Genomic DNA, 16,742 nt, shown 5'->3' on the forward strand with positions numbered 1-16,742 from the left:
GAATTGACACCTGAAATGAGCAACCAAATAGGTGTAGTAAGGGGAGTGTCTAGTAAGGGGAGTGTTTCTTTGGTAGCACACTGTTCATCCCCTAGTGGGGATGGGCAAGTTTAACTAAACCTCGGACATAAAGGTGTTGTGAAACACAGCAGATTCCATCAAAGGAAAGCTTCCTTCTCAGAAACTAACTTTTATTGATTGTAGTCTAGGGAACACAATTTTGGTACTACTTCATGAATTGGGATGAATCACACTGTAAATGAAGAATAACTAAGTATAAATTATCTAATGTATTTCCTTCAGGCAATACAAAACATAATTAGCTACAATGACCAAACTTCTCTTCCACTCTCTAAAGTAGAGTAACCATATACTTTATCTTCCAGGACATCCGGCCACCTCTCATAAAAATCCAACATGGAACAAGGAAAAATGACTCCTAAACTTAGTCAGGGGTCCCAGTCCTTACAAATTCAACCACACATGTGGATTCAAATCCAAAGACAGAAAATGATGACCCTAAGAGGGACCAAACAATCTCTTCAGCACTGCAATTGTCCCCAAAGGACAATCTGCACAGTGCTGCTCCCACTCTGAGCCAATGAAAAGCTGTCACTTTACCAGCTGGTAACTTACAGGACACAGGACACAGACACCTCTCTGTAAGCCTGCGCCTGCACTGGAATCACCTTTGTGTGTCCATCAGAAACAAAGAAAAAAACATGGCCCTACTCAAAGCTTGCTTTTTTCCCACCTCAAAGGGCAACAGGGGCTCCCACCACCTTTCACGATTCTCTGGAAAGGGAGATGAGCGCAGGTACTGCCACAGACGATGGGTGCAGAGGGCAGGGCAGCTCTCAAGACTCGGGTTCTAAGCGGTCCTCACCTAACTGCAGGACCCTTAGGCACACAACCAACTGCACAGGCTTCCGCTGTCTCATCTGTACACTAAAACCACCTCCCCCACCCCTGTTGGCTTCAGAACGAGTTAAGCAACATAGAAAAGGTGCCTGATATCGCCCAAGGCAACAGGCAGGTGGCTCCAGAAGCCTCAGTTCACCCTGCACAAACTGCCAGGGGCTCCTTCCAACAAACTGCCAACCACACGGCCAGGCATTTTAGGGTCTTCACAGAATCTTCTCTATGAAAGAACTAGAAAGAATAATGTATTAAATCTGCAGTTATCTCACAAATGTGTTCAAGACCCTCTCAACCACCCCATTATTAACGCTTATCTACCACCTACATCACATGTTTGTATGACATGCTTAGACTCCCCACACATGCTCACTCTACCACATGGAGTCGAGGCCCTGTAAGGCAATTCCACAGGCAGAAAAGACGAGCAGTCCCTGGCGCGGAGCCCACCTGTGCTCGCCCGGGGCCAGCCCCAAACCTTGCTCCCTGTAAAAATGCAGAGCACAGCAGACACAGGAGCAGCTCATCAGTGACACTTAAACACAAACCAGGTAGGGGCCAGCACTGTGACGTAGTGGATAAAGCCGATGCCTGCAGGGCCAGCATCCCATGTGGGCACCAGTTCAAGTCCCAGCTGTTCTACTTCAAATCCAGCTCCCTGCTGATACATCTGGGAAAGCAGTAGAAGTTGACCCAAATCTTTGGGCCCCTGCACTCACATGGGAGACCCAGAAGAAGCTCTTGGCTCCTGGCTTCAGATCAGTCCAGCTCTGGCCACTGCGGCCATTTGGGGAGTAAACAAGTGGATGGAGGACCCCCCCCCCCACCTTCTCTCTCTCTCTCTCTCTCTCTCTCTGCCTCTCTGTAACTCTGCCTTTCAAATAAAGAAATCTTAAAACACACACACACAAACAACAACAGGTATTCCAATATAGTGTGTGTGACCTCCAATCAACCCTCTGTGTATCTGCAAAATTAACAGGCCCTAAAACACTTAGAGAATATTTCCATTAAACCTACAACCTCAGCTATCTACATCTTTAAAAGTATACAAAAACCAGACTAACTCAAATGGTATTCAAGTTGTATTCTGAGGACTTCTAGTTCCTTGTGTACCATCAGGGGGTGGAAGGCACAGCAGAGGAGAGCCAGGGATTTCAGTCCCTCACCCTAAGCCTCTGTAGCTCTACTTTGATTAGTTTTTCCCATAAGAGGGATAGGGGTAAGGATGGTTTCCCAAGCAAACCGTTTCTTCAAGTAAAATGCTTATTCACTGGGACCAGCATTGTGGTTCAGCATGTTAAGTTGCCGCTTCCAACTCCAGCATCCCGTATTAGAACACCAGTTCGAATCCAGGCTGCTCTGTTTCTGATCCAGCTTCCTGCTAACACACCTGGGAAAGTAAGGGAAGAAGGCCCAAGTACTTGGGGCCCTGCCACCTACATCAGAGATCTGGATGGAATTCCTGGCTCCTGGCCCAGTCCCACCAGTTGTGGCCATTTGGAAGATCTCTGTCTCTGTCGCTCTGCCTTTTTAATGAATAAATTAAAAAATCTTCAAAAAAAAAAAAAAGGAGCAAATGCCAACAGCCTATTATTTTGAAAGAAATGAAAATACAAAGTAACACAGCAATAGCACCCATGATAACACTTCATCTAATCTCAACAACTAAACATTTGTGTAAATCTTAGTGGGGAAGAATTCAAAAGACTCAGTACCATCCCCTTGTAAAACTGCTTATCAAAGATAAGTGAGTTATAAATAAGAGATAAAAAGCAGAAGTTGATACTCACCTAAATTCTGACTAGCAGCGTTTTCTCTTAGTTTTGTATGTATTACTCTAATTCTCACAACCATGTGGCAAGTACAATTATTATGACCATTTTATAGACGAGAATATTGAAACCAAGGAGGTAGTTAACTTGGCCAAGCATACAGCTCTCTGTGTCAACACTAGAATTTACACTCACATCCATTTGTCTAACTAGCGGCTTCCCTTCATCTCTCCACAATACCACCCTCAATGAAAAGGATATTTCTTTGCTAACAGGAAGAAAATTAACAATACTGATAGAAGATCAAGCAATCAACATCATGCATGTTTAAAATTGTGTGTTCAGAGAAAATATTCAAGACAGATATATTAACAAATGTTAGCAAAATAAGAGCAAATACCACATGTGACAAAAATCGTGTCTCAATATTCAAAGTGCATGAGGGAAATGAAGAGATTAAAAACAAAAAGAAGTCCCAGGAATGGGCTTCTTATGGGTACACAAACACCCAGAGCAGAAAAATCTTGATGAGCCAGCTGTGTATCACGGTCCTCACCACCCAAGTCCACGGCTTTCTGCCTTTATTCTCTGCAGTGTTAATCAGTCCTTCCACTAGAATTTTAAAAAGTTAGGCCTGCCACCTGTCAATTAAAAAGTGAAGCCCTGACCTAGTTACAGCAGTCTGTACGAAGCTATGTAACTCAGTCTTTACCTGCTAACCCCCACAGCTCAAAGACATCAGGACAAAAGGATTGTGTGTATTTCCTATAGACGCAAGGGCCCCCAGAGCACATTCATGGAGCACTGTTGTTGAATGAACTGTTAGCGTCTATCCTTCTGTTTGGGAGTACAAATAATCTGGCTTGGCTCTCTCAAACTGCTGCTCTCCTCGCAGTCTCCCCATCTCAGAGAATGGCAACTCCACGCCCACCACTGCTCAAGCCAAACCAACCAGTCCTTCCTCACTGCTCGCCTTCTCTCGAAACCTGACGCTATCGATCTCTAAGCAAAGCTTGTTGATGCTTTGTTTAGAATACATCCAGACCAGTTAATACTTCAATTGCTACCATCTAGTCCAAATCACCACCCCACCTCATTAGGTCCATGGTCTCCATGCTTCTGCCATGGGCCCACATGGAGCACTACAACAGCATTCAACACCTAACACATATAAAACTGACTCGCTCCTTCTCCTCAGAGCTAGAATATAAACTCCCTGAGGCAGTTCTTGTGGGCATTCTTTACTGAACTCTCTGCCCAAACACAATCCTGCACAGCATTGCATGTGCTCAAATGTTTGTCACATAAATGACTCAAATATCACTAAGTACATAATCAAGATTGCTAAACTTCATACCCTATACAATCTTTTAAAGCACTAAGAGTGGTATATTAAAAAGACTGAGAGAATAAAGCAAACCCTCTAATCTCAAATAGCTCTAAGTTAAGGACAGTATCTGGAGACCCTAACTACCACAATGGTGGCCACTCCTCTATCCACTAGCTCCACTGTGGAGATGGTCCAGATTTTCCTGCAGCAGCTGTCAACATCCGGGTCACAGTGTGCGTGGTATGTGGCGACCTTCCCTGTCCATGTGCTTATCTGATGGCTGTGTCCACACGGTCAAGCGGATATGGGCAAGCAGCACTTCCCTTCAGCTCCCTCCACACCTGCACAAGCACCCTGCTGAAGTCACCTTAGGGAAGCGTTTCTCCCTTCTCCACCTCTCCATTATACCTAACTCACTGTTCTCTTACAACTAAAGCTACTGGACAACTAGCATTCACCAAACACCGCGGGCCAAACACTTCATGTGCAAACCCATTTAAGCCTCACAGAAACCCCCAAGAGGCAGGCACAATCATCTCCAATGTACAGATGAGAAAATTAAGGACATTCTTGGAGTATCACTAACAGAGCACAGCAACCGCCTCTCTGAGGCAAAGGTGAAGAATGTAACCTTTTATGATACTTTTCTGGAAGATACACACACACACACACACACAAAATAGTAATAAGCACAAGTCAACAAATTCAACTAACTGATGCAGAAGGAATGACACGAGAAAGTCATTTCCAACGTATAATCCAAGAATGCATCTAGGCAATGACTACAAGGATGCCAAAACCATTAGGGGAGAGGATGACAGGAAAGGAAAATGGACAGAGGGTCGGGCATTGACCTGACAGTTAAGATGCCAGTGGAAACACCCACATCCCACACCGGACCGCCGAGGTTCGAGTCCTGCTTCCACTCCTGATTGCTAATGCAGACCCTGGGAGGCAGCAGTGATGGCTCAGGTAGGTGGATCTCTGCCACCCATGTCAGGGGTCAGGACTGAGTGTCCCGCACCCAGCTCTGTCCTGGTCACTGAAGTCATCTGGGAAGCAAACCAGTGCACAGGAGCTGTCTGTCCCTCCCTCTCTCACTTCATTTCTCTAATAAACAATAAATATAAGAGGATGGATACCTACATCCATCAAGAATTAAAATGATCTCTAAAAGGCAGACTAGATGTCTCTGGATGTGCTGCTACCCCAGGACATTGAAGTATGTTCTTCCAAAACAAAAACCAAATCAGAATCTTAAACTTCTCCCTATTAGTCTACAAAATACACCTGGAGCAGAAGTACACAGGAAGTGATCAGCCAAATGCAGAAATGCAAGACAAAGGGCACGTGTGTGTGTGTGTGTGTGTGTGGCTGTTACAAAGGAAGAGATTTAAGAAGCCATTTAAGTAAATACAATCTGTGACCTTATGTAGACTGAAAATTCAAACAAGCTAACTGTAGAGAGGCAATTCAGGAAATCTGAACAGAATAGTAAATATTAAAGAATTGTAGTTAGGTGTGACAAAGGCACTTTGGCTGTGTTTTAAGGTCCTCATCTTTTAGATGAGCACTAAACAGTTATAGGCGAAATGATAGATCTGTGTTTGTTTAAAGTACTCCAGCAATAACTTGATTCAGAACCATCAACAGATGCCAAAATCAGCAGATTTTTAAAGAACAAAATATTCTAACTCACATTGTTTACTCCACAGATCTCTTAGTACAAGAAAAAGGTGTGTTTACAACTGAACAATCAGGTGGCTATCCCCTAAACCCAACGACTGCTTTAACAATCCCAACAGTAGGACAAACTGCCATGCCTCCCAGTATGATACACTGAAATCCCCAGGGAGCACTCCTGCCAGCGATGGTTAATCTACCTCTAATCATGAGCAAGCAACTACAGACAAATCCAAAGTAAGGGGTTCCACAAAACAGGGACTGCCACTATCAATGACATGAGCCTTGACTGAACACTGGATTAAAAACGAAAAATTATTACTAGAACAACACCATAGACTTACATGAGGATTGTGCAATAATACTGTAGCAATGTCAATGTTGAGTGTAATAGTTACACTGTGGTTACGAAAAAGGCCCAAGACATGTCAAGATGTCTGCAATCTCAAATGATCCAAACAAAAAAAAATGACAAAACAATTACAGTCAGTTCTAATCATCAGTAATCTAAGCAAAAAGCACTACAAGTGTTAAATGAACTATTCCAACAGCTCATATTTTCAAAAGGGAAGGTTGGAGATGAGGTAAGACTGGTGAATGGCGATGAACTACTGAAGTTTAAGTCATAGGTACAATCTAGAGATTCATGTTACAATTTACTTTTAGAGATGCCCAAGTCTATGCCTTAACTTTCCCTTCTATAAAATGGGGAAAACATGCATCTCAAGGCAACATCAAGATTACTAGGTAAAAAGGCCTATGTGGGAGGCAAAGGCACTTGGACCAGAACTCCAATCAGAGTGCCTGGTCAGAGTCCCAGTTTCAATTCCAGCTCTCTGGTAATGCACACCCAAAAGGCAGCTGACTCATGTCCCTGGGTACCCCTGCCACCCACACTGACCTGGATGGAGTTCCAGACTCTTAACACAATGGACACAGGACTTTTTTGTCTCTCAAATAAATGAAAATATGTAAAAATTAAAAGTTTTCTTTAAAAATGGAGGTCTTACAGGAAAACAATCAGGCATTCAACAAATATGCATCAATTCTTCCAGGTAAGACTGAGAAGGACCTTCAGAAAATGAAGGCTGCTGACTGACCACAGGCTAACACAACTCCTCAAGACCTGTCTGTGTCTCCATCTTCTGCCCCAACCTGATGGCTAAGGCTTGCTCTTTTTTTTTGCCAGGCAGAGTGGACAGTGAGAGATAGAGAGACAGAGAAAGGTCTTCCTTCCGTTGGTTCACTCCCCTAATGGCCGCTATGGCTGGCGCTGAGCCGATCCGAAGCCAGGAGCTGGGTACTTCCTCCCGGTCTCCCATGCGGGTGCAGGGGCCCAAGCACTTGGGCCATCCTCTGCTGCCCTCCAGGGCCACAGCAGGGAGCTGGACTGGAAGAGGAGCAACCAGGATTAGAACCCAGGGTGCCAGCGCCGCAGGCGGAGGATCAGCCAAGTGAGCCGCAGTGCCGGCCAAAGCTTGCTCTTACAGAAGCCCTTGCCTTGCACAGCCACCCTTAGTAAAACAGGACACTCCTTGTTTTCTCCCCATCCTGCTCTGGTTTTCTTCACCAAATATGCTAGTTGGTCTCCCTCACTGGATGGAAAGCACCACAAACGTGGCACTTCGCCTCACACCACACTCCTCAAACGTGCAGGCAGCACTGGCACCCAGCAGGCATTCAACCCAGATGGGAACTAATCTTAATCCTTAATCTGAAGAGGCTGGGCTGCACTGTTAAGTGCAGCATGTACTTCCCGACAGATACCGTGATCACAAGCACGACTTCCGGTGTGAGACTGCCTTGGAATACACTGGTTCGGCTATTCACAAGGCCACCCAACCTTTCTGCTTCAGTTTTTTAATTATAAAATGGAATCACACGCTCCAACCATTAAAATGAAATATATCTTAAATAAACATATGTATGCACATGCGGGTACTTCAAAGAGTTTCTGGGAAAATATGAAAATAGCCTGCATTGTCCATGAATCTTTTGCAGACCCTCTACAGGTAATTCTTACTTCAAACTCTCCCTCAAAGGCCAACCATATGCAACCAAGTCAACTTTTTGGTTCATTTTCACGTTTTTTCCTCTTATCCTACTCGATTCCAACTCTGTGTTTCAAAAAGAACAGATTATAAATGGTTTCTCCATGTTTTTCAAGCAGAAAATACAAACACAAGTATCTTCCTGATAGAACAGATTCTGATTCTCCCAGAAGGCCAAGTCATGAACAGTAGATTCTGAAAGTAGAATATTTATTTCCTTTTGGGTAGAAAATTTAAAAATCTTATTTTCCCCCTTGTGTGAAGAAAATAAGATTTTAAAGTAAAAAAGGGGCTGGCACTGTGGCGTAGTGGGTAGGGCCACCACCTGCAGTGCCAGTAACCCATATGGGCGCCAGTTCAAGTGCTGGCTGCTCCACGTCTGATCCAGCTCTCTGTGGCCTGGGAGGGCAGTGGAGCATGGCCCAAGTGCTTGGGCCCCTGAACCCACGTGGAAGCTCCTGACTCCGGGCTTCGGATCAGCCCGGCTCCAGCTGTTGCAGCCACCTGGGGAATGAACCAACAGATGGAAGACCTCCCTCTCTGTCTGCCTCTGCCTCTCTGTAACTCTGCCCTTCAAATAAAGAAAGAAATCTTTAAAAAAAAAAAAAAAAAAAGAAGTAAAAAGTAGGGTCATAAAGAGGTAACTTGAACAGTTACTTGGAAAGACTGGTGGGAATTTAAGTGAATGCCGAACAGGGGCAAGGTGTTCTAGATGACAAATGCAGCCGCATCTTCCTATTTCAGACGCTGCCAAGCAGAAGGGTACACAAACCTAGACAAACCAATGCAGACTGCCTTCTCTGAGTAGAAGGCAGGAGATCTCGAAATCATGAGCAGCACCCAGTGACTTCATCCTCATCAGGTAAAATATTTGACAAGGAACGTTTCCTTCTGTTTCTTTTTTTTTTTTTTTTTTTTTGAAAGGCAGAGTGGACAGTGAGAGAGAGAGAAAGGTCTTCCTTTGCCGTTGGTTCACCCCCCCAATGGCTGCTGCGGCCAGTGCGCTGCGCTGATCCGAAGCCAGATGCTTCCTTCTGGTCTCCCATGCGGGTGCAGGGCCCAAGCACTTGGGCCATCCTCCACTGCACTCCCGGGCCACAGCAGAGAGCTGGACTGGAAGAGGAGCAACCGGGACAGAATCTGTCGCCCCAACCAGGACTAGAACCCGGTGTGCCAGCGCCGCAGGCGGAGGATTAGCCTATTGAGCCACGGTGCTGGCCGCTTCATTCTTAAATATACAGAAAGAATTTTAAAGTCCCTGGCCCTTGCATAGTCAACCCTTGAGATGGGCATTCTTATAAGGAAAACCGTGCTACCAAGCCTCTCCCTGATAGATACTTGTCCTTAAGGTTTCAAGCTCATACACTTCCTCTAATTGCTTTCTCATATGATAGCTAACAAGACAGAGGCAAGTAGTACACCAGCAAAAAAAACAGGTCAAAATTTAAAAAGCAAACAGAAACTTAAGTACACCTTTGCTGTAACATGGCTGGCATACACTCTACCCTCACAATTAGCTTTTCACTCAACAGAAAAATCACTGGAAATCTGAATCAAAACCAGCATTTAGTGGATGCTGCATATCCACCCTTTCCACACAGGGCATCTGGACACACACTGAAAGAGGGCAGGTACAGACTCTGCACCTCCCAGCAGGAGCCAAGGCTGCCTGCACACGAGTTCTCACAGGAGCATCTTCCTAGCACCAGAAATGCAAGCGGGGGGGGGGGGGGGGCCTCCAGTAGAGAGCGGTGTGCTGAGCTCACGCTCTCATGGGCAATTTCATTGCGCGGCTTTCATGTACTGAAGCACAGCTACGTCTACTGAGGAAACCCCGAAGTAAGCAGGCACTCCTGCACTGGGGCACCGGAGTTAGTTAAAATGACTGGGAGAAGGGGAATCGACTGCACTGCGCGGCCAAAAGACACGCAGGAACAACCTGGATCCCAGTCTGCGGGCCACCTGACATGACATGTCTGGAGTGGCAGTGGGGGGAGGGGAAAGGGAAAGGCAGTCAGCAGCAACCTGGCTTCTCTTGTGTGAAAACACAAAGCCTGGTCAAAGATGAAATGTTAGCACCACCGCTCTGTTCTACACTCCTGATTGAAAAAGCACCTGAATTTCTTCCATGGTAATTCCTTATTCCAAAGATCACAGGAAATGCTAACTACTGAGAACCTCACGGCTGCACCTTAACCAACAAATGTCATTTTCTACACAAAGCAGTCCTGCCTAGGGAACAGCATTGCCAACTCCTGAAGAAGTCAATAAAATGGGTGCAAATCACAGTGTGCTAATGCATGCTTAACATAAGCTACCATCCAAAGACAAAATGAGCTATGACTACCAACTTCTGACAAAGGTTAGACATTCTTCGGAAGGCATACTAAAGCCATACACATCTCTGAAGTCTGAACACCTCAGCCTAAATGCATAAAACATCATCAAACAGTCTAAAACCAGGGACTGATGCTACCTGTCAGACTGAACGCCCTTCCATTCACTAAGTGACTACCAGTCCTACTGTAACCCAGGGACAGCTCACAAGGTGGGCTTCGTCAACGTGCTGAGAGGTGCCGAGAAAGCCCAAAGCCAATCTTCTAAATCAGAAATTACAAAACGACAGCTGTACCTGACCCACAGATACATCCAGTCCATGGTGCCTAAATATTAATTAGGTGCCAACATCTTAAACACCAGATTTCTTGTAAAATCTAAATAAATTTCTAGCTGGGAGCAGGACAGAAATGGCCCCACTTCCCAGCCTGAGCACAAACACCACCAACTCCAGTGCTTGCCGAGCCAGAACTCTGTTTCAGGCGTGACTCAGTCTAGGGTTCTGAGAAAACAAATTTACCAACGTAAGCGTATCTTCTGCAGTCCCTCCATCAGTGAAGCAGGAACAGTGGAAAAGAGGCAAAGCAGCTCAGTAACTTGCCTGAGATGCCAAGGCTACCGGAACGACATCCTGACAACCTCCCGCCTGCCAGTCACACTCCCACTTTATTTCCAAGAACCAATGGAAGGATTACTCCTGTTTGACAGCTCAGGAATGGCGCCCCAAGATGGTGCATTCTTCGACTCACTTTGAAAACAAAAATCAGAGCACACACCGATGCAGAAGCCTTCACACTCAAGACAGTCACATCCAATCAGAAATATATATGCACCGTAAGTATTTAAAACATATACATTCATCAATCTTTCACACGATGAGGTCATAGCCCTTGGACAATGGTATCAGGATTCCCAATTGCTTTATGAGTGAAGCTTCTTCTGTTTGGTCTATACCATACACAATGTGTCATCTACAATCGGTCTATACCATACACAATGTGTCATCTACAATCTCTAGTTTGTTTAATTTACATGAAAAGCTTTTAAGAGATCCTGGTAAACCATCTACATACAGAATCCTGAACTTCTGTTGCTCGTCTCCCAAATTAATTAATTTCAACTCTATTTACTTTGACAGCTATTTTAGTGACTCACCTTTATCAAGTCTTCCCCCAAGAATCCAGTTTAAAGAAAAAAAAATACTCCTTTCCTGAGTCCACGTGGTACTTAAATTACAATAAAACAAAACTACGTGCAGTAAAATAGCCTCGGAAATCAACACAACTTCTGGTCAGCATGCAGCTCACTCACACGGATCAAGCACAGTGCACTGAGTTGAAAGCGACCTACTAGCACAAAAAGCAACACGATTTATCGTATCAGAGAACTGCTCTAGAGACAAAACTACTGATCCCCTCAAGGCAGCTGAGTACCTACCGTATGTGCAAAGCACAGCAGAGGACAGAAATGAAACAGATCCTCAAAAATGTGTAAACTAGCAAAGAAGGCCAAGATGCACTCACCAGCGAACTAATACAAAGTGGAAAGTGATCCATGTGATCAGAACAGAAGAGCATGCAACCAAGGATAGGCCATAATCTATACTCCTAACGGTGCAGGCCCTCCATCAAAGGAGGAGGTACCTTTTTCTGAAGGGAGGAGAGAACTTCCACTTTGTCTATGAGCTTGTCTAAATAAGATCAGAGTTGGCGAACTCAAAAGGCTTCCATAGCCTTGGCAACTCATATGACAAGAGCCTAGGGTGATTACTGACGCCATAAACAAGAGTGTCAATTGTTAAATCAACAACAGGAGTCACTGTGCACTTACTCCCCATGTAGGATCTCTGTCCTTAATGTGTTGTACTACGTGATTACTAGTTATACTGTTAATTCAAACAGTACTTTACACTTTGTGTTTCTGTGTGGGTGCAAACTGTTGAAATCTTTATTTAGTATATACTAAATCAATCTTCTGTATATAAAGATAATTGAAAACGAATCTCGATGTGAATGGAATGGGAGAGGGAGCAGGAGATGGGAGGGTTGCGGGTGGGAGGGAAGTTATGAGGGGGAAAAAGCCACTGTAATCCATACGCTGTACTTTGGAAATTTATATTTGTTAAATAAAAGTTAAAAAATAAATAAACATACAACAACAACAAAAACAAAAGAATTGTGATCTAAGTGTAATTCAGAAAAGGTTTATAATAAATAATTAGTAATACTTTGAAAAAAATTGGTGCAGGCCCTCAATACCTGTTTGATGCTCCAAATAGCAGATTTTCATGGGGGTGAGACCACAGAAAGGGAGAACATTCCAAACAGAGAAACAGTGTGATATAAGCAGCAAAGCACAAAAGGGGAATGGCATTTATAAAGATCTGCAGCAGTTTTACTTGGTATATGGAATGGAGAGTGGAAGAAATTCAGAGGTGGTTTAATAAAATAGTTTAAGATTGTATCAGAGGTAGCTTTGGACACCAGACTCCATTCAGAGTGTCTGAGAGGAGAGAAATGTGCTATGATTTGGCCAGTGTTCATACAATCAACTAGCATGGAAATCAGAAAGCCATCACTGGGGGCTGGCACTGTGGCATAGTGGATTAAGCCACCGCCTGCACAGCCAGCATCCCATAAGGGCACCAGTTCAAGTCCCAGCTGCTCCACTTCTGATCCAGTCCCTACTAATGCACCTGGGAAAGCAGCGGAAGATGGCCTAAGTCCTTGGGCCTCTGCACCCACAAGGCAAACCCGGAAAAAGCTTCTCCTGGCTTTGGATTGGCCCAGCTCTGGCTATTGCAGTCATCTGAGGAGTAAACCAGCAGATGGAAACGCTCTCTTGCTCTCTGCCTCTCTGTAACTCTGCCTTTCAAATAAATGTCTTTAAAAAAGAGAAAGAGAAAGCCAGCCATCACTATACAAGGACTTCTATGATTCCTGGCTACAAATGAGTCTCGCACTACGTTGTGGCACAGCGAGGTAAATGGCCAACTGGGGTGTCCACATCCCCTACATATCAGAGTGCTGGTTCAAGTCCTGGCTGTTTGGCACTTCTGATCTAGCTTCCTCCTAACGCACCTAGGAGGCAGCAGATGATGGCCCAACTACTTGGGTTCCTGCCACCCATGTGGGAGACCTGGATGGAGTTCCTGATTCCTGGCCTTGGCTAGCCTAGAGCCAACTGCTACAGGCATCTGAGGAGTGACCCAGCAGATGAAAGTTATGTCACTCGCCGTCACTCAGCATTTCAAGTATGTCTTTTTAAAAATGCCATTTCAGTTGAATTCTCTTAGAGAATCTCAAGCACAACTATTTCTGCACATCAAAAAGTGCCTTTATCAGCAGGGACTATAATTCCATATCAAGGAGGAGACCAGCTAAGAAACTTAGGAGTCCAAGAAAGATAAGCAGTTCAATGAGGGCAAGCAAGAGACTCTATAGTATTGGGAATTCAAGAAACAAAAGAATTTAGATTTGTTCATCCCTAGATGACAGAAGACAGAGACACGATAGGCAGAAATCAGTTTAGCACTAACAGACAAGTTTCAGGGTAGGCAACTCGTTAGGTTCTGAGCATCAAGTCTATGGGGCCAAGGGGGACATCCGGGAGGCTACATGCACAGAACACAGGAGGAAAGGCAAGTTGTCAGCTTGTTACAAAAACGGCAAACCAACCAAATGTAAATCAAAGATATACTACATAAAGAAAAAGGAAGGAGTCAAAGAGAAATGACAGCAAACAGCGCCCTAAGAAGCCAAGAGAAATAGAAATGCTCAATGAATCCAGAAAACCCTGTCTATACACTGTAAATCAAACTTTGTCTGCTAAAGATCAGATAATAAAGGAACAGAGTTATGTTTCTATACAGTCTCATTCATGGACTACAAAATTTATAATTCATATAATTTTCAATCATAAAATTTTTTTCAACTATTTAACTGTAAAATCTGTTCTTAGCTCACAGGCCATAAAAATACAGGTGGCAGGTCAGACCTGAGCTGTGGGTAAACAATCCAGGCTCTCAGTTGAGACCAACAACCAGGACAAGACTGGATTAAGACAACTGGTTGGGGCCAGCACTGTGGCATAGCACGTAAAGCCGCCGCCTGCAGTGCCTGCATCCTATATGGGTACTGGTTCAAGTCCTGGTTGCTCCACTTCCGATCTAGTTCTCTGCTATGGCTTGGAAAAGCAGTGGAAGAAGGCCCAACCCCTTCAGCCCCTGCACCCACGTGGGAGATCCCAAAGAAGCTCCTGGCTCCAGATCAGCACAGCTGCAGGTAACCATATGTGGAGTAAACCAGCGGATGGAGGACCTCTCTCTCTCCCCCTGCCTCTGCCTCTCTGTAACTCTGCCTTTCAAATAAAACAAATTTTAAAAAAAAAAAAAAAAAAAAAACTGGTTAACTGTCCTTTTCCAAACTCTTGAGCATACTCTTCCTCTAGATAAGGTGGTAACTTACCAATTGATTTGACTAATTCTTTAAATTTGGTTTCCATAAATGTGTCTATGGTCACACCTGAATACTGCTTTCTTAAAAGGAGTACTAAAAGGAAGTATTCTCATCTTTGAACAGATAAACTCAAATAATATGAGGAATGAAAGCCAGTATCTAAGCCAGTGACTAAGCAGGAAAGCAGGATAATTAAAAAGTACAAGTTTGATAAAGGCTAACAACTTTGTATAAAATACTAATCATACCATAGTATTTCATCATCATCTCTCTTCCCTTCCTCCCCTCTTTATGTTAAAACACATCTATATCCCATTTGTTTTAGATGAGTTATACTACAAATATAGCAAGAGTGCTAGACATTACTTTAGAATTCACTTCTGATTGCCTTTGAAAGTCTTCTTTAAAGTGATTTTATAGTCTGGAAGGTGAGAGGATTCAGTAGTAATCTGCATAAAAATTCTAGACGTAATCTAGATTTTACAAACCTATAAACAGCAGTATTGAATGTGAATCACAAGTAATAACAAAACAACCAGTGCAGGATGTGCACTGCCGGCAGGCAGGCTTCGTACATACAAACCGTGTGCGGTGAGGAAGACTCCTCACCCCTAAGCCACTCCTTGTACTTTAGCTGTAGCTCAGGGGCAGGAACAGGGCTCCTTCTTCAATCACTTGCTGCGGCAATGAGCTGTAACCCAAGAAAACTTTAATACCAAGTGAGAGCATAACAGTGCCCACAAGGCTCAAGTCTCTGATTACTGGGTGACTGTTTTCAGCTGCCTGACTCCAAGCAGACGAAGCACACAGAGACTATCAGATTCAAGCTGAGCTGTTCACAGAGGGTCTACGAGAAGACAGGCTTGGCCATCGGACAGAAACGTTTCCATCCGAATGAAGTCTCCCATCAACTGACAACGGACGTTCCACCATGCCTACTTATCAAATGCTGTGAAGGGAACCAAGCTACGAAGACACCTGGAGCTGGTCAGATCCATACATGAGTTCATTAGTACCCTACACCTCCAAATACTACCTAAAATGCAAGCATTTTACAGGTATTACTTCCAGAAGATCCTAACTTGAATACAACTCTAAAACAAAAATAGAACTTTTGCCACATTGTCTAATCAAGAAAGCTTGAGTGAAGAGAAACAGAAAAGAGACACTTGGGGCCAGTGCTGGGCACAGCAGGTGAGGCTGCTGCCTGCAGCACTGGCATCCCATATGGGTGCTGGGTGCCAGTTCCAGTTCTGGCTGCTCCACTTCTGATCCAGCTCCCTGCTAATGCACCTGGGAAGGCAGTGGAGGATGGTCCAAGTCCTTGTGCCTGTGCACCCACGTGGGAGACCCAGAAGAAGCTCCTGGCTTCAGCTGGGCCCAGCCCCAGCAGCTGTGGCCATCTGGGTAGTGAACCAGCGGCTGGAGACCTCTCTGTCTCTCCTCCTCTCTCTGTTAACTCTACCTTTCAAAATAAATAAAATCAAACTTTAAAATAAATAAATAAACAAGGGATTCTTCCCTGCACAGAGGAATATCTATTTCGCATGTTTTCGGAACTAGATTATCACTACACTTTCCCCTATCTAAAAAAGCCAGGTTCTAAGTTAAACACATTTTTTTCATAACATTTTTACCTACAAAGAACTATTTCAATAAGTAATTTTAAAACATAATCTGCTTTTAATGAAATTAGAGTAATGAACATAAACATTTCATCATCTTTTTAAACAGGAACATAAGATCTCCAAAGTAACTATCCATTTCTTTATTCCTATGAGAGCAGAATACATACAAGAGGATATATATATGTTTAAATGCTACTTTACTATACACGCATTCATTTAGCAAATAAGCTAGTTAATATTTAAACCATTAACCTTTAATTCTTCATGTAAAAATTCTTGAGTGGCAAATCAGGAAAAATGTTTTCCTGGGCTTTCACAAGTTTAAATAGGAGAGGTTTCCTAAAGTTCAGAGAAAACACAGATAAGGAAGAAAACTATGCATGAGTCTTAATTATTGCACCAAAATAAACTTGTCCTTTAATTCCATTTTCCACAAACTTTTTTAAGTACGCTCACACCAAATGTGATCATCTGAGCAGACAGAGTAAGACATAACTAACAGGCTCCTCAACGAAGTAATCCAAAACATACATGAACATAAAAATACAGCAGTTTTCTCTTCC

General features: G+C 43.9%; 2 protein-coding genes across 3 annotated transcripts in view; both read right to left on the minus strand.

The window, feature by feature from the left end:
• The window catches only part of MRPS6 (mitochondrial ribosomal protein S6), a 67,277-nt gene that overhangs the window by 46,919 nt on the left and 3,616 nt on the right, over nt 1–16,742 (minus strand). The window lies entirely within an intron of this gene.
• SLC5A3 (solute carrier family 5 member 3) overlaps nt 1–16,742 on the minus strand; it is a 33,783-nt gene that overhangs the window by 14,266 nt on the left and 2,775 nt on the right. The gene's annotated exons all lie outside the window — the stretch shown is intronic.

The sequence above is a fragment of the Lepus europaeus genome, chromosome 2 (genome assembly GCF_033115175.1).
Source record: "Lepus europaeus isolate LE1 chromosome 2, mLepTim1.pri, whole genome shotgun sequence".
NCBI lineage: Eukaryota > Metazoa > Chordata > Mammalia > Lagomorpha > Leporidae > Lepus > Lepus europaeus.